The sequence below is a fragment of the Marmota marmota genome, unplaced genomic scaffold, assembly GCF_001458135.2.
Source record: "Marmota marmota marmota unplaced genomic scaffold, marMar, whole genome shotgun sequence".
NCBI classification, from domain to species: domain Eukaryota; kingdom Metazoa; phylum Chordata; class Mammalia; order Rodentia; family Sciuridae; genus Marmota; species Marmota marmota.
Genome location: NW_026000229.1, coordinates 46,466,855 through 46,484,739, shown reverse-complemented (window position 1 = coordinate 46,484,739; position 17,885 = coordinate 46,466,855). Strand labels below are relative to the sequence as shown.

Below are 17,885 nucleotides of genomic sequence, written 5' to 3'. Positions count from 1 at the left end.
ATATATATATCCCTAGGACAGGATTCATCCCATTTACCACCTAGGGAATATCCAAGGGAGAAGGGTAGGAAAGGGCAATGCAGAAACTTAAGAACAGGAAAATTTAAGGAGGAAAAAAGGAATAGCTGGAGGGGCAGTGTTACAGTTTGGATCTGGAATGTTTCCCCCAAGGCTCAGGTGTTGAAGGGTTGGTCCTTAGCTGGCAGGAGGTGGTGCAAACTTTCTCAGAGGTGAGACCTAGTTGGAGGAAGTAGGTCACAGCAGTGGGGGGAGGAGCTTAAAGGATAAATCTCATCCCCAGCCCCTTCCTCTTTCTTTCCCTTTGCTTCCCAGCTGCCATGAGATGAACAGCTTTGCTACATCCCATACTCTCTGCCATGAAGTTCAGCCTCACCTGAGGCCCAAAGCAATGAGGCCAAGAAACCATGGGCTGAAACCTCTGAAAACATGAGTCAAAAATAAACCTTTCTACCTTGAGTTGATTTATCTCAAGTATTTTGTCAACAGCAACAGAAAGCTGACTAACACAAAAAGGGATATGTCTTCTCATGAGGAGGTAAAAGAGACCCCCTGACTATTAATATGATTGAAACTTAGTAAAGGGATCTCACTTTTTTCTTCTTTATTTTCAGTACTGAGGATTAGACCCAGGGATGTTCTACTACAGAGGTCCATCCCCAGCCCTTTTTATTTGTTGAGACAGGGTCTTGCTAAGTTGCCCAGGCTGGTCTTGAACTTGTAGTCTTCCTGCCTCAGACTCCTGAGTTGCTGGAATTACAGATGTGCACCACTGTATCCAGCTAAAGGACCTCACTTATAATGTCGACTCTAGGGTCAGAGCTAAAGAGAACAAATATTTTGATCAAATTGTTTATGCCTACCATTAAAATTTCTTTGTCCTCAACTCACTCTTCAATCAGCTAAGTGGGATTCTGTCCCTATTAGTCTACCAAGACTGTCGTCTTAGATAATGAATAGACTTTTACCACAAATGCAAACACACATTTTGGCCCTCAAGTAGAATATGACACTGTTGAACTCTCTTTGTTTTCCACGATACTATTGTCCTGATCTTCTTTCTTCTTACCACTATAGTTACATCTTTTATAGGGCTCTTTTTCTACCATTTCTTAACAGTGATGTTCCTTACAGTTCTATTCTAATCCTTCTGCATACTTTCCTGGGGTGGTCTCATTGTACCTACCGTATAGTACCAAGTAACATTTCCATGCTGCCAACTCACAAATTTATTCCTTGACCTAGATCTTTCCTCTGAGCTCCATATTCACTTATCCATTTGCCTTTTGAATATCTCTACTCAGATGACTAAAGATTCCTCAAATTCCACAGATCCCAAATGTATCATCTTTCCCTCCTTCCCACCTCTGTCTCAAATCGATTCCCCCTTTTTGTCACCTCTGTTCACAGGGTTTGGAGCGACACAGACCTGACATTGAATCCTGGCTTTCCTACCCTGGGACCTTGGACAAGTTACTTAAATTCTCTTCGTCTTTGTTTTCTTATCTACAAAATTAAGAATAAAGCCTACCCCACAGAGTTGTGATAGGAATAAGCAAGAAAAAAAAATTTAAGTAGCAATTAGAGCAATGCTTGACACTTGGTAAGTGTAGTCTATTCTTGGTAATGGAGACTATTCTTTGTTATTATTTTCTAGTATACTACCAAATTCTATTGATTTTACTCCCTGAACATCTTTCAGATCTATCCAATTTTCTCCATTCCCCCTGTTACTATCTTTGTTGAAAGTCTCTAACCCAGCCAAAAAAGCAATGCAGGAGGTATCACAATACCAACTTCAAATTATACTACAGACCTTTAATAAAAAAAACTATATGATTCTGTCATAAAAATAGACATATAGACCGATGGTACAGAAATTGAAGACAGAGACAAATCCACACAGATAAGGTCATCTGATCCTTGACAACAGTGTCAAAAACATACATTGGCAAGGCACAGTGGTGCACACCTGTAATCCCAGTGGCTCAGGAGGCCAAGGCAGGAGGATCATGAATTCAAAGCCAGTCTCAGCAACTTAGAAGGTCCTAAGCAATTCAGCAAGACCCTGCCTCTAAATAAAATATTAAAAAAAAAAACATGCACTGGAGAAAAAACAGCCTTTTTAACAAATGATACTGGGAAAACTGGTTATCCCTATGAAGAAGAATGAGACTAGATCCTTATCTCTCACCATGAACAAAAGTCCTGGATTAAAGGCCTAGGAATTAGGCCAGAAACTATGCATCTCCTAGAAGAATATGTAGGGTCAATACACCAACATATAGGCGCAAGCAATGACTTTCTTAATAGGATGCCTAAAGCTCAAGAAATAATGCCAAGAGTTAACAAATGGGATGGTGTCAAATTAAAAGCTTCTGTACAGCAAAGGAAGCAATTAAATATGTGAAAAGAGAACCTACAGAATGGGAGAAAATCTTTGCACCTACTATTCTGACAGAAAACTAATGTCCAGAACACATAAAGAACTTTTAAAAACGTAACATCCAAAAGACAAATAGCCAAGTGTGGTGGTGCACACCTGTAATTCAAGTGACTCGGGATGCTGAGGAAGGAGGATCATAAATTCAAAGCCAACATCAACAATTTAGCAAAGAAAGACCTAAGCAATTTAGCGAGACTCTGTCTCAAAAATAAATAAATAAATGGATGGGAATGTGGCTTAGTGGTTATCGGAATGCTGAAGCAGAAGGATCACAAGTTCAAACCAGCCTCAGCAGCTTAGTGAGGCCCTACATAAGTTAGGGAGACCCTATCTCAATATAAAAAATAAAAAGGGCTGGGGATGTAGCTCGGTGGTTAAATGCCTCTGGGTTCAATGCCTGGTACCAAAAAAAAAAAAAAAAAAGATTTTTGGAGACTGAGGTTGGAAGATTGCAAGTTTTACACCAGCCTTAGCAACCTTGCAAGACCCTGTCTCAAAATAAGGAATAAAAAGAACTGGGGACGTAGCTCAGTGATAGAGTGCTCCTGGGCTCAATCCCCAATGCTGCAAAATGACAACAACAACAAAAAATGAATAGAAAAATAAAACATGTAAAAAACATTTTGTTGTTGTTGTTACACTGGAGTTTGTGAAGGGAGATTTACACAACTGAAAAGTTAAAAGTCCTTGCCCCATATCTAGTTCCCTTTCCCATAGATAACCATTGCTAATGTAACCAGGATCCATTTCATGTTTTGAGTTTAAAGCTTGCAGCTTGACTGCAGATGGCTTACTGACTGCAGGGGGGTTGGGGACAGGACCAACACCTTTTTCCTTCCAGGCTAAGTAAGCTCTCATGTCCTTTACTTCCTGGAAGAGTGTCACTGCTCACAAGAATAAGGAAACTCCAAATTTAGAAACTGAAGTTATACCTTTCTGAAGGACACCAGTTGGACACAAATTAATTTTATCTACTGATAATATTGAGTCCCAGCTTTTGTATTTCTCTTTTTAAAAGCCTTGTGTTCCCCCTAGCAGAGAGAATCACAGCCTCTGAGACAGTAGTCTCCAGTATTTCCCCTTTTCAAGCAAATCAATAAACTTCTTTTTCCTTTTTCTCAAAATCTTGTTACAGCGTTGGAGCTGTAGCTCAATGGTAGACAGCTTGTCTAGCACGTGTGAGGCACTGGGTTTGATCCACAGCAGCATATAAAATAAATAAAATAAAATAAAGATATTGTGTCCATCTACAAATAAAATTTTTTAAAAATCTATGGATGGGCAGTGGAGACAAGGACAGAGCTTTTTTTATCATGAACAACTTTATAGTGTTTCAAACAATTTCTATGCATATACAATTTATATATATAATATATTATGTATATATATAATATATTATGTATATATAATATATTATTTATATATATAATATATTATATATTTTATATATATATATCTTCTCCATCACCACCATCTCTTTTTCTTTTGGTTTACATAAACTGAACCGCACTTTAGACACTATTCTGGACTTAAGATCTTGGAGACCTTGTCGCATTAACACACTGATAGCCACCTCACTATTAAGAGGCAATATATAGTAAAGTTATGCATGCTCTAGGCTTCTGCTAATACAAAGCGCTCCGTTCCTGACAGCTACTTCTCCTCCCAGGAGCGCAAAGGGCAGAGAAGACGACTCATTCTTCCTTGATCTCTTCCTCCCTTCTCTTCTGTACCCCTCTGTCCCCCATTCCTCCTTTTCTCCTCATCCTTCTCTTCCTTTCTCATCTTCCCTTTCACACACTGCACGCCCTCCCGGGGATGCCTGGAGAAGATTTGTCCCCACTGGCCCCCGCCCAGCCGGGGCCTCAGGTGGCTACTCACACTGACCCAGTCCCTTTCCACCGGCGCTCAGCTGCCGAGCCAGCGCCCAGACCCCAGGCCAGGTTCCACCTGAGCTCGGACCCTCCTTGGAGCGACCGGGAGCTGAAGAAGTGGGTGAAGGACCTGGGGATCCCGGTTCTTGGCAACCGGAAGCACAAGTCCGGCTCTGGGCTCTGCTCCAGGGAGAGGTGGAAGTCGGAGGAGAAGCGAGGCGGAAAGCCAGGGAGGGGACGGAGCCGCGCAGTCCCAGGAGACGCACGGGCGGGGCGCGGACGCGGACCGGGGCGCGGCTGCTGGAGGGACTGCCCACCGGGAGCCGAGAGGCCAGCAAGGAACGCCTAGAGGATACCCGAAGCTTTTTCTGGCGTCTGTGTTTTTCTTTACTCCTTTTTCTTCCTTAGCCTTCTTTTCTGCTGTTACTCAGACTTTCCCAAGTTCCCCTCCTTGTTTGCTAATTTTCGTGTCCTTTTTTTTTTCTATCTTCCAACACTCTTTCTTGGAAAGGACTGGCATGTTCGCTGCCTGTGTACCTTTTTTCCTGGTATCAAAGATAATTGGACTCTTAATTTATCCTAAAGTTTCTTTGGGTAAATAAGATTAAAAGGGGGTGGATTAAAAGGAGACTAAAGAAGGATTAAAAGGAGATTAAAGAAGTAGAGAATTAAAAGGCCAGCCTGTAAAGAAGTAGAGACATAAAATGAAGCAGGGTAAACTGAGAGCACGTCCCACTCCTGTCCCTTGGACGGGAGATTCCTGGTTGACAAAACATCTATCACAAGTCTTATGAATGGCTAATATGGAATCGTTTCCCCCCAAATAGAAACAGGCTTGGAAAAGAGATAAGTCACCTGTTAGGGTGATAATGCTAGTGCTATGTTATAAAGATGAGGGCCAAACAAGTAGAAGCAGAGAAACAAACTTTCCTCATGCAAAATAGATTAGCTGCCTTCTGGAAAATATTATTGCTTCCCTTAAGGAGGTACCCTTGAGTCTCAGGTAACAACTGAACTTTGGTTCAGAATTGGTGGCATTCTGTTTTATCTATTAACTTGTCACAGGAGGTACCAGAGTTCCCAGAGAGGGGGACCTTGACTCAGAACAAGTGGGGTTCTTGGCATACTTGATGGAGAAGAATTCCAACACCATCACTCAGAGACACGGACAAAGGTTTATTTAGGGAAGCAGATGTACATTCAAAGGAGAATGTGGGCTGTCTCCAGAGTGAGAAGTTTAGGGGCAAAACAAGGAATACACATTCGAGGGAAAAATGAAGGCCATCTCCAAAGGGAAAGACTGCAACCCCTTGGTGTGGGATATTAATATTTATAGAGGAATGGTGGCTAAGGGTAGGTCTGAAGGTGGAGTCGGTTCAGTTACACAATTTTGTGCCAGTTTTCTCTGCACATGTGCATTGCCCCATGTACAGGCAAGGTATGGGTCAACGGCCCAGGCCAAGGCTGTGGGCTGGGTTGCTCAGAAATTTGTGAAGGTTCGTGACATTTCCAACATTTCATTAGTTTGTGGGCACTTCTCTTGAAACTCTTTCTTTTTTCTGTATCCCCAAATTCCTATCTCAAACTGATCCTGATCCCACCTTCCTTCATTAGATACCTCCATTACAACTCATCCCATCATTTCCACATTCCCTGTGGTGGACTGCATTTTCATCCCTCCTGCCCCGCCCCCCAAAAAGTTCAATATTGAAATACTAATCCCAGTGTGATAGTGTTTAGGTGATGAGGCCTTTGGGAAGCAATTAAGTCATGAAGGTAGAACCCTCACAAATGATACTCCTGGCCTCATAAGGATAGGGCTGAGAGGAAGCTAGTTAGCTCTCTTTCTTCCAAGTGAGGATACAATGAAAAGTCAATCATCTGCAACCTGGAGGATGGCTCTTGCCACACTGGCATCTGATCTTAGACTTCCAGCTTCTAGAACTATGAAAAATAAGTGTTTGCTGCTTAAGCCACCCAGCCTATGGTAATTGTTATAGCAACCCATACTAAGACACTCCCCTTTATAATAAATATATAAATATATCCTTATATTATCCTAAAATACAATTCATAAACAATATAATACATACCCACACAATGTAAAAGATAGTAAAATGTGGGGCTAGAGATAGAGTTTAGTGGTAAATTGTGCACTTAGCCTGTGCAAGTCCCTGGGTTTGACCCCCCTAATTAACAATAACAATAATAAAATGTCCTAAAAAGATATATAAGAAATGTTTGGGCGTAGCTGGAGATACAGCTCAGTTGGTAGAATGCTTGCCTTACATGCACGAGGCCCAGGGTTCAATCCCCAGCACCACAAATAAATACATAATACATACATACATAAACCAATGAATGTTGGACATAGTATTCAAGAGTATTCAAAATTTGGTAGTTAGATGCTTACTTACTGTATAGAATTACCTTGAACATAACTACTACAAATGCAGAATGATACAAACATGTTATAATGGTGATACAATTTGGATCCTAAATGTCCCCCAAAGGCTCATATGCTAAAGGTGTGGTCACCAGTCTGTAATGCTACTTGGGAATTGGTGAAACCTTTAGAATGTAAGGCCTACTACCTCACAAGGGCATTCCCTCAAAGGGGATATTGAGACCCAGCCCCTTCTTTTCACTATTTTCCAACTATCCATCATTAAGGTGATCAGTTTCCTCTTCTATGTGCTCCCCACCATGATGTACTGCCATGCCACAGGCCCAAAGGCAACATGACAAAATGACCATGGACTGAAATCTCTGAAACCATGAGCCAAAATAAATCTTTCTCCTTATAAAGTGATTATTTCAGGTATTTTGTCACAGCAACAGAAAACTGACTAAGACAAATTGTGATTCACATACCATGAACAGAGTTACTAGTATAACATAGTTTTCCAAAATAATGAATAACTTCTGGCAGATTTTTGAACCGGACAAGGCATGATCATCTCATGATTTTTAGGGTAATTGCATTCCTGAAAAGTTTAGTGTATATTAAAGCTATGCATAAAATGCCTTGTGTTGTTTATATTTTAAATAAAGTTAAATCCTAATTTTTTTTAAAGAAATTAAAACTATACTGTTTATTTTTACACATAAAAATTGTAAATATTTAAAGTTTAACATTTCCTAATGCTGAAGATGAATACATTTAAAAACTAGATATACTCTTGCTGGGGTTTAAATTGATGTACTTTGTACAGTTAGTCATCAAAAATATCTATAAAAATATAAATCTGCATATCCTTGACCCAGCAATTTAAAATTTTATTTATCCTACAAAGATACTCACCAATTTTGCAAAACGTGGATAAAGAAGCATATTTCAACATTCTTTGTAATAGTAAAACAAAATAAAACATGCCAAAAACAGAAACCCTAGAAACAACAGCAATTCATAAAAAGGAACATATTAAATCACTATCCAGTGATCAAAATGAATGAAAAACTCTTGTTATAATATTTTACTAATGTCCTAGCTACATTATTGTGTGAAAAAATATTATGCAACGGAGTACAGATTTATATCATTTCTGACTTTTCCCCCTAAAAATACGAATTTCTTTTTTTTTTTTTTAATTTTTTATTGTTGGCTGTTCAAAACATTACATAATTCTTGATATATCATATTTCACACTTTGATTCAAGTGGGTTATGAGCTCCCATTTTTACCCCAAATACAGATTGCAGAATCACATCAGTTACACATCCATTGATTTACATATTGCCATACTAGTGTCTAGTTACACATCCATTGATTTACATATTGCCATACTAGTGTCTAAATCCTAATTACAATGGATTTCAACAACATGAATGACTGAATAGGCATTCAACTTGGAAATGTAGGAATGTCCCACATTATATGGGAGTGCTTTGCACAATTGCTAAATGTCTAGCAATCTTGAGTCCTACTCATCAAATAAAAAAAAAAAATCTTAATCATTGTGAGATTCAACAAATACCCCCAGCGTTACTGTCCTACCCCCACATTAAGAACCTCCATTGAAACAGGCAAGGTGGCACATGCCTATAATCCCAGTTACCAGGGAGGCTAAAGCAAGAGGATCATGATTTCAAGGCCAGCCTAGGCAACTTAGACACTGTATCAAAAACTTAAAGTAAATTAATTAATTTTAAAAAATAAATTTAAAAAATGAAAAGAATTGGAGGGTGGCACGCTCTGAGCAGTAGTTAGGTTGTGCCTGCCTGGGGTCGTTGGAGGTGGGTGCCAGTAGTCATGAGGGGTAGAGCTCTGGTTCTCTGGCTGCCATCTGTAAGCTGCCTCCATGTCCATCTTCATCCCTAGCAATCAGATCCATCTGACAATGTGGCAGCAGTTGGCATGAAGCACTCGGGCAAGTGCTTTGAGATCACCTGTTACAAGAATAAGAGAAAGAGACCTTGATGAAATCCTGCAAACCCACTCAGTGTTTGTAAATGTTTCTAAAGATCAGGTTGCAAAGAAGAAAGATCTCATCAGTGCATTTGGAACAGATGACCAAACTGAAATCTGTAAGCAGATTTTGACTAAAGGAAAAGTTCCGGTATCAGATGAAGAAAGGCACACACAGCTGGAGCAGATGTTTAGGGATACTGCAACCATTGTGCAGACAAAAGTGTCAATCAAGAAACAAAGAGACCATACACTGTGATCCTTATTGAGAGAGCCAGGAAGTACATCCACTATTCAGAGAAACCCACCAAGAGTATAAAGCAGCAGGCTTTAGAAGTGATAAAGCAGCTAAAGGAGAAAAAGAAGATCTATGTGTTCACATGAGGCTGGGTTCATTCTTCCAGTGAATGAAGAGAAGGAGCTGAAGGACAAGCTCAAGCCATTGATCAAGGTTATAGAAAATGAAGACTACAGCCAGCAGCTAGAAATCATGTCTTTTTGATCCAGGCTCCAAGAAATTGACAGGCTAATAAAAAAAAAAAAGGAAATAAAGGCAAAGGTTCTTTGGAAGTACTTAATTTGAAAGCCATGGAAGAAGGAGATGAGAATTTGAATGACATTCATCAGTCTCTTTGGCTATAAAACACTAAAGCAAATGTTTCTGTTTCTGATAGCACTGTTTTATTTCTGTGATTTGCAAAAAAAAAAAAAAAAAAAACTTACTCAGTTTGACATTTCCATCTTGTGTTAATGTGTACATAAAAAGACTTCCTACATGAGTATAATGTGGGAATGATTTTGTTTTAATTTTAAATTGGTGTTCTAAGCAAAAATGAAAACTCAAAAGTACCAGGTCCAGAAGGTCATTTTGCTGCTGTTTCATGTCTTGATAGCTTTCCAAAATGAAAGCTACTTGAGACAACTCTTAAGGCTAAAAAGTTAAGTTTTCACATTATACAAGTAAAATTATTTGGTGAGTATGTCTTTATAATTAAAAAGAAGTATCTACTAGAAAAGGAAACGTGTCTTGTTTCTATGTAATACAGTCTGAAGGGGTAACTATAGTGTCAGTAAAGCTTGGATGGTGACTTCTTGGTTATGTGAAAATAGGTATGTGATGATTGCAGGACTAAATAAGTATCATTGAACATGTTGCTGTAACTTGGATTATTCTTGATAAAATATAAAGTGTATTTTACCATGTATTTATATTTATATATTTATATTTTACCATATATTTACAATATATTTCTAATTCTAAAAGTTATAATATATATTAATATAGTTAAAATTATGTGTAATCAATAAAACTACTATTTTTTAATTAAAGAAAAAGAATTGGAGATGTAGCTAAGTAGTAGAACACTTGCCTACCATGTGTGAGGCCCTGGGTTCAAATCCCACTACCATAAAACCATGTATACATACATACATACAATAAATTTTAAAAAGGGATCAGGGAGGTATTTCAGTGGTAAAGCATTCCTGGCTCAATCTCCAGTATTGGAAAAAAAAAAAAACAACAGTCGGGGTGAGGGTGGAGGAGAACCACCATTGAAGATCTGTCTATGGAGAAAGGAAGATTGCTATAAGATCTAGGAAACATGAAAGCAGAAACTGACCAAAGTGACTTGAGGCTAAAAAGTTAAGTTTTGACATTATATAAGTAAAATTATTTGGTGAATATGTCTTTATGAGTGGAGGCATATCCAGAAAAAGGAAGCAAGAAGAGGCAGGACCCACATAGGATTATTTCTTCCTTTTGGGGTTTGTGGCAGGGCAGGGGGAAGGGCTAGTCATTGAACATAGGGTTTCAAGGCTAAGCAGATTACAACCCCAACCCTTAGTTTGAAGATCTTTGTTGTTGTTGTTGTTGTTTTCGGTTTATTTTTAATTAATTTTTAAAATTTATATATGACAGCAGAATGCATTACAATTCATATTCCACATAAAGAGCACAATTTTTCATATCTCTGGGTGTATACAAAGTATATTCATACCAATTCATATCTTCATACATGTACTTTACATAATGATGACCATCACATTCCACCAAAGATATGGAATGCTTCAAGGATTTGTATGTCATCCTTATGCAGGGGCCATGCTAATCTTCTCTGTATCATTCCAATTTAGTATACGTGCTACTGAAGCTAGTACTAGTTTGAAGATCTTAATTCTCTTTGTTTGTGATTCTAGAATTGAGCTACACTTTATTTCATAGAATATAGTAAGTGTTCCTATGGATTGAGCAGAAGAGTTTTGTTTTATAGGCAAAAAATCTTTTGTTTCTAAAGAAAGAAGAAACAAAAGAACAAAAAGCAGATTGGTCATTTCAAAAGTTACTTTCTTCTACTAAACAGTGGCATGAGGATTCAAAATCATAGAAAAACAATTGGTTAGTATCAGCTTATTTCAGGCTACTTCTTTTGTGTTAAGGATTAAAGCTGAGAAATCTTCATTATCCTGCTAATTGAAACTGGCCTCTTGGGAACTTTGGCAGGTATCTTTCTAATCCTGGTTTCTCAGAAAATCATATAAACAGCTTAGTTTTGGCTGGTGATATGTGAGTAAAAAACTCCATTTTTATCTGTAGCCTGGTCTGTTGGGGTCTAGTGTAGAAGTTTAGTTCAAAATGATGGCCTCTGATAGTTTTTATTTAACTAGTTTAATAAGGAATGCACTTGCCACACCTGAATTGCATGTATATAAATTAAAAATTTGAACCAATTCCCAGAGATTCTATTTCCCATCAGACAGTAACCGATCCCTAAAGACTATTTCAGCTGGGTTTGGGAGGAAACCAGATAAACTATCTTTGCTTGAACAGAGAAAATCTTTCAACTAATAAGATGTTCATGAAGTTCAAATTCAGCTTTTCTTTCCCATGGACAGTGTTAAATGCATTGCCAATATTTGCTGCTTTGGGGGTCCTGTTTTCCTAGTTACTCCCTTGAGTCAAAGCAATATTTCTTCAGATTACAATCATTGATCAAATCAGGAGTTTTGCCAGTCAAGAAAAAATCCCAAAGCCAAGGAAACATTCTGCCATTTCCCACTGGATTGAATTCTTTGAATTATCACAAAATTATCTTATTTTCCATATTTTTCAGGTTCTAGATTTCAGGACCACTTACTTTTTCCTACATATATGACCTACACCCCTAATTGCAGCTCAGTGGTATTGTGATGCAATGGCTATTGAGTGCAGTATCCAGAATGATATATCTCTGGGACCAAGGAGTGCCACCTCTTCAGTCTTTGGAGACTCTTTAGGGAAGAGTCCTACCACCTATTAAAATTGCTCACTTCTGGTCAGTTTTATGCACATTCATTGTGAAACATCTGCTAAGCACCTATCAAGTGCATAGTACTAATTCCTGTGTAAAATGTGTAAATCATGCCTTCTTTTCAAGGACTCATGGTCCCCAAGACAGGCACATACAGAAGTCACAGAAACACATGGAAGATAATGAGAAGCGCTATATTAGACTAAGGAACAAACTATAGGTGTTTATGGTTGTGGGGAGGGATCTCAGGACACTTCCTGAAGGAGATGGACTTGGATCTGGGAAGGGCAGGCCTCTGATAAGAGCTGAGAAGGGAGTGAGCTCATGGGGAGTGGAAATGTCATTGGTTTTACTTGATCCCCCAACCCCCTGCTCCTCTTTGAATAACTACCAATAGATTCACAGTATATTTCTTTTTAATCAAATTTGGGGAAATAGAAAAGGAAAGGTAGACTGAGTCTCAAAAGAAATGCTCATGATTCATGACTTTGCCTGCAAAATTTAACATTGGGGCAATGCACAAGCACAAGAAAAACTTGCATAAAATTATATAACTCTGCTCTGACTCCACCTCTGGTCCAGTCCCTTGTGATAGTAAAAGCAAATGTGACTCCATTTCATTTTGTGACTCCATTCTGTAAAACAACCATGCCAAGTAGAAGGGTCATGACTGGGGCAAGATGTTCTTTTCCTTTTGCTATAGAAACCTTTAAGAACATGGAACTACCTAATGGGACATTGTTTCTGTAACTAGGGTAACAGGGCTCTGTTTCTGTAACTGGGGTGATTGGGCTAACTGTGATTGGTTAGGCTTCCCGCTTCAGTAACCTGGCTTGCTTGCATTGGCTAGACCCCCGAACATCCCTTTTGCAGTTTTCAAGCTTATAAGGAGCACCCTTGCAATTGTTCAGGGCTGATCAGGGGAACAGCTTTATGTTCTGGTCAATCGCCACTAATGTGCTTCAATAAAGGCTTGATTTGATTATACGTGAGTGGCCTGGAAGTCAGTTTATGAAACCCTTTAACTATAACACCCTAGCATTCATTCCTCTATAAATATTTACACCTTACACCAATGGGTTGCTGTCTTTCCCTCTGGAGATAGCCTGCATTCTCCCTCGAATGTGCTTCTGCTTCTCTAAATAAACCTTTATCTGTGTCTCTCACTGGGCATGTTGAAGTCCTTTTCCATCCAATATGCCAAGAACCCCATTGTCCTGAGCTGGGAACTCATTGAGAGACCTCCTTTCTCCAGAGAAATCTCTTCTCCTGTGATATCATTACTACCAACTTTAAGAGCATCACAGAATCTGTGATATATGAACAAGCACTTACTTGATAGCCCTTGACACCCCAGATAAGCCCTTCTGGGCCACTTGAAAGCAGCAGACACCAATCAGCAGATTAAAAAAACCTCAGGGTCATCTCCCTTCTGATTCCTTTGACTGAAAATGAGCCTGCATTTGGTCTGGTAACTGTTAACATCATCTTTCTTAATTTTCTATTAAGGAACATTCCCCATTTACTAGACTCCCTTATCAGGTATGGTATATGAAAGGAAACCACATATTCTTTGCTTCTCCTTTCACTGAGAGTCTGATTCCTTACTTCAATCTGGGCCGAACAAGTAACTTGCTTGACCAATATAACATGGCAGAAGTGACATTCCAGGACTTCAGGTCACATCAAAGGAAACTTTCACCTTCTACCCACGACTCTGAAATAGTTCCTTGGGAAGCCCTGATTGCCAAAAAGTCCAATTGCCTTGAGACTGTGTTATTCAAGATGCCACATATAGGTGCTTCTGTCAACAGTCTCAACTGAGCTCAGTCTTCCAGCCACCCCCACCAAGGCCCCAGACATGGGAACAAAGCTGTCTTGAGCCCCCCAGATCAGCCCACCTATCAAATGAATATCATATAATTTTTTATCATTGACACATGAAATAGAAGAATTATCTAATGGAACACTGCCCAAATGTAGTGAAACAAATAACACAAAACTGTGAGATACACAGTAGACCTACCCTTATTCATGGTTTCACTTTCCAAGGTTTCAGTAACCCATGATCAATAATAGTCAGAAAATATCATATAGAAAATTCTAGAAATAAACAATTCATAACTTTTGCAACCTATTGTTACAATTGTTCTATTTCATTATTAGTAATTACTCTCTTACTGTGCCTAATTTATAAATTAAACTGTACTCATTAACTTATTTATTTGGGGATGGAACCCAGGAGTGCTCTACCACTGAGATCCAATGGTTTTTGCTTATTGGTTTTTGCTAGTTGCCAAAGCTGGCCTTGAACTTGTGATTCTCCTATCTCAGCCTCCTTAGTTGCTGGAATTACAGGCATGCACCACCATGCCTAGCTTATAAATTAAATTTTATTGCAGGTAAGTATTTATAAGAAAAACCATGTATACATAAAATTTGGTCTGTTTGAGGTTTCACACATCCACTGGGGGTCCTGGAATGTACTACCCAAAGATAAGGGAGGACTATTGAAATAAAATGATTATTCTAAGTCATTAAATTTATTTATTTATTTATTGGTAGTGGGGATGGAACCCAGGGGCACTTCATCACTGAGTTTCTTCCCCAGTCCTTTTTTTTTTGAGAAAGGGTCTTGCTAAGTTGCTTGCTGAGTTTGAACTTGTGATACTCCTGTCTCAGCCCCCTGAGTCACTGTGATTATAGGCAGGTGCCACCATACCCAGTTTAAGTCATATAAATTTTGAGCATTGGTACAATTCAGACAAGTGTCCCCCAAAGGCCCATGTGTTAAAGGCATGGTCACCAGCATGTGATATTATTGGGATATGGTAGTGTAACTGATTTTGACCCCCCAACTGAAGGAAGTTTTATTTATTTATTTGTTTATTATTAGGATTGAACCCAGGGTTGCTTTACCACTATGTCACATCCCCAGCTCTTTTTAAATTTTTTATTTTGAGACAGGGTTTCATTAAGATGCTCAGGGCCTCGATACATTGCTGAGACTGACCTCGAACCTGCAATCCTCTTTCCTCAGCCTCCAGAGTCACTGAGAATACAGGCATGTACCACCACACCCAGCTAAGGAAGGTTTATTTTTAACTGAAAATAAGAGAAACAGGGTAAAAGAAATGAGAGGAAGGGCTGGGGATATGGTTCAGTGGTAGAGTGGTTGCCTGGCATGTGTGAGGCCCTGGGTTCATACCCAGTACCACACCCAAATAACATGCTCTTCCTTCAAGTAAAAACCTTGGTTGGAGGCTGGGGTGGTGGTTCAGTGGTAGAGCACTTGCCTAGCATGTGTGAGGCACTGGGTTCGATTCTCAGCACCACATACAAATAAATAAAGTTCTATCAACAACTAAAAAAGTAAAATTCAAGTTAAAAAAAAACTTAGTTGGGAGGATAGGCTAATAAAGGAGAAGAATTTTCATGTCTTTTCTGAAAATAGGTGGAGATTTTGGGGGCATTCAGACATCACTTCTTTTTTTTTTAAGAGAGAGAGAGAGAATATTTTTTATTTATTTTTTTTTTGTTTAGTTTTCGGTAGACACAACGTCTTTATTTTATTTATATGTGGTGTTGAGGATTGAACCCAGCGCCCCACGCATACCAGGTGAGCGCGCTACTGCTTGAGCCACATCCCCAGCCCAAAATCACTTCTTTTTGATGGTTTTATGGTTCTTCCTGGTCATCATTATGGCAATTGTCATTGTCATGGCACGGGGTAAGAGGAGCATCATTTAGCATGCAGATGGATTCCAATGAAATTGGAGGTTTCCTGGTAGTCATGCTGACAGCTACATAGATCCAAGTGGTTTAAGCTAGCCCATCTGAAGAGGAACTACTGGCCTTCAGGCAACCTGTTTCCTCAAAAACAAGCAAGATTAGGGAAGGATAGAAATTTCACTAGTTACGTAGGCAATACAAGAGTGGAGCAGGGTAAGAGCAGAAGCTTTAAGGGGTTGGGGGACTTAGTGAGAGGAAGTTGGATCCCTGGGGGCCCTTAAAGGAGATGTTAGGTCCCTCCTCTTCCTTCCTCTCTCTTTTGCTTCTCTGCTGCCATGAGATGAGCAGGTTAAGTAGTAGGTAGACATGAGCAGTGGGAATGTGGAATTGAATGGGTTGATTTTGTAGACTAAGCCTACGTGCTAACTCTCACCTCGTCTTTCTTTGCAGCAGTTCACACAAGGCCATTCTGACCTAGCTGTGATTTAAAAAGATAGCAGTGTTTACAACCCTTAATAAGCTTGTTACTCTCAGGGATATACTTCATTCTTAGGAATGAGGAATGTAGATCCAAAAATTCCTTCACTGATAACAAACAAGTTACCCTGATCCAGCTAGACCTGAATAAAAGAGGGCCTTTGTGACTTTTACACAAACCAAAATGACCAAGAGTTGCCTTTTGGTAGAAATATGCATAATAAGGACTTTTAAAAAATCTGACTTTAAAAAAGTCCTACTATCAGTCGAAAGTTAAGAGGTAATGCTTGGGCAGAATTCTCCAGAAACCTCCTTGCCAACCCTAATAATATTGAACGCACAAAGAAGTGAGTTGTCACTCTCCTCTCCAAGAGGACCTACTCTCCCCCTTGAGAGTATCTTTCCCTGATTTTTTCTCTTCTAATCAACTTTGCTGTACTTTACTAAGTCTTATATCTTGCTTGAACTTCTCTCATGCAGGAGCACAGGAGCTGAGAATACAATGTAATCTCTGCTAAGATCTTACCTCAGGTATCAACTTATCTCCATTATCAAGTGGCTTCCTATCTCATCATTACCACATGCTCCCACATGATGTACTGCCTCACCACAGGCACTAAAGGGATGGGGCTAAGTGATCAAAGACTGAAACCTCTTCAACCATGATCCAAAACAAATGTTTTGTCCTTATGAGATTATTTACATCAAGTGTCTTTCTGTGTGTGTGCGCGTGCGCGCTTCAGTGCTGAGGATTGGACCTAAGGCCTTAAGCAAGTGCTCTATCTCTAGGCTTTCCCTTGCTTAGAAATTTCATTTTGATACAGGGACTTGCTAAATTGCTCCGGCTGATTTCGGATTTGCAATCTTCCAGCCTCAGTCCCCAGATAGCTGTGATTACAGGTGTGTACCACCTGGTTGTTATTTTGCTCTCCTGATTTCTTGAAACCCAGATGACAACTTAGTTTCGTTCTGGTTACATGAAACTTTAGTATGAATGGCTTCATTTTAATTTTTACTCTGGTTTGTTGGAGCCACCTGCAGGAGCTCAGTCCATGTGGTAAGCTATTCTTATAGACCGTGGCCGCCATTAGAAGATGGCGCCGGCTTCCACTGTGGCCTGTGATAAACAACTCCTTTTATGGAGAGTTGGCGCGCAATCCCTTACCACCCTATGAGAGAGATCCACATGGCGGCTTGGGATTGGGACGCGGGGGGGCTTTATTAAGCTGTGCTTGGGTGTGTTCGGGCGGCGGGGCGCTAGAAGATGATACATGACTCAAGGCCTGAATAAACTGTTGAAAGAAGAATCCTGTGTCGTGTTTCCCTTGCCGGCGAGGGGTCGCGACAGTTGGTGGCCTGTGCGGGGAACATATTCCTCGAACCCAGGATCCAGAACTTTCAGCAGTCAGGGTGGTGCACCGGTAAGTTCCCAGGTAAAGTGGGAATCCGCAAGTAAGTAGCGGGACGCTCCTCTGTAGAAAAGGAGAGAGTGGGGATTTTTGTACTTTCACTTTCATTATATCTTTGGAGACATTATGGGCACTACCTCTTCAAGCCCAATTTTGTTGGCCCCAGATGGGTTGCTACGTTCAAAAGGACTTAAGGTAAAGCAGAGCACTTTGCAGATGTTTTTGAGAGAA

The 17,885-nt window shown here is 39.7% G+C and overlaps 1 protein-coding gene, 1 non-coding gene and 1 pseudogene across 4 annotated transcripts in view; 1 reads left to right on the top strand and 2 right to left on the bottom strand.

The window, feature by feature from the left end:
• Positions 1–4,612, bottom strand: part of Tep1 (telomerase associated protein 1) — a 40,038-nt gene extending 35,426 nt beyond the window's left edge. Inside the window, exon 1 of one of the 3 annotated variants that reach the window (XM_048793765.1) lies at positions 4,469–4,612. The gene's annotated coding sequence lies outside the window, so the exon portion shown is untranslated. Of the gene's footprint in view, positions 1–4,345 lie in introns of all 3 variants that reach the window. The other 2 variants (XM_015480876.2, XM_015480877.2) reach the window with 2 other exon arrangements.
• A 3,851-nt stretch (positions 4,613–8,463) lies between these two features.
• LOC107137861 lies at positions 8,464–9,905 on the top strand (annotated as a pseudogene).
• An 895-nt stretch (positions 9,906–10,800) lies between these two features.
• On the bottom strand, positions 10,801–10,906 carry LOC125613453. Its single transcript, XR_007344020.1, has one exon. It is a non-coding gene; the product is annotated as a U6 spliceosomal RNA (small nuclear RNA).
• Between the last annotated feature and the right edge of the window lie 6,979 nt (positions 10,907–17,885).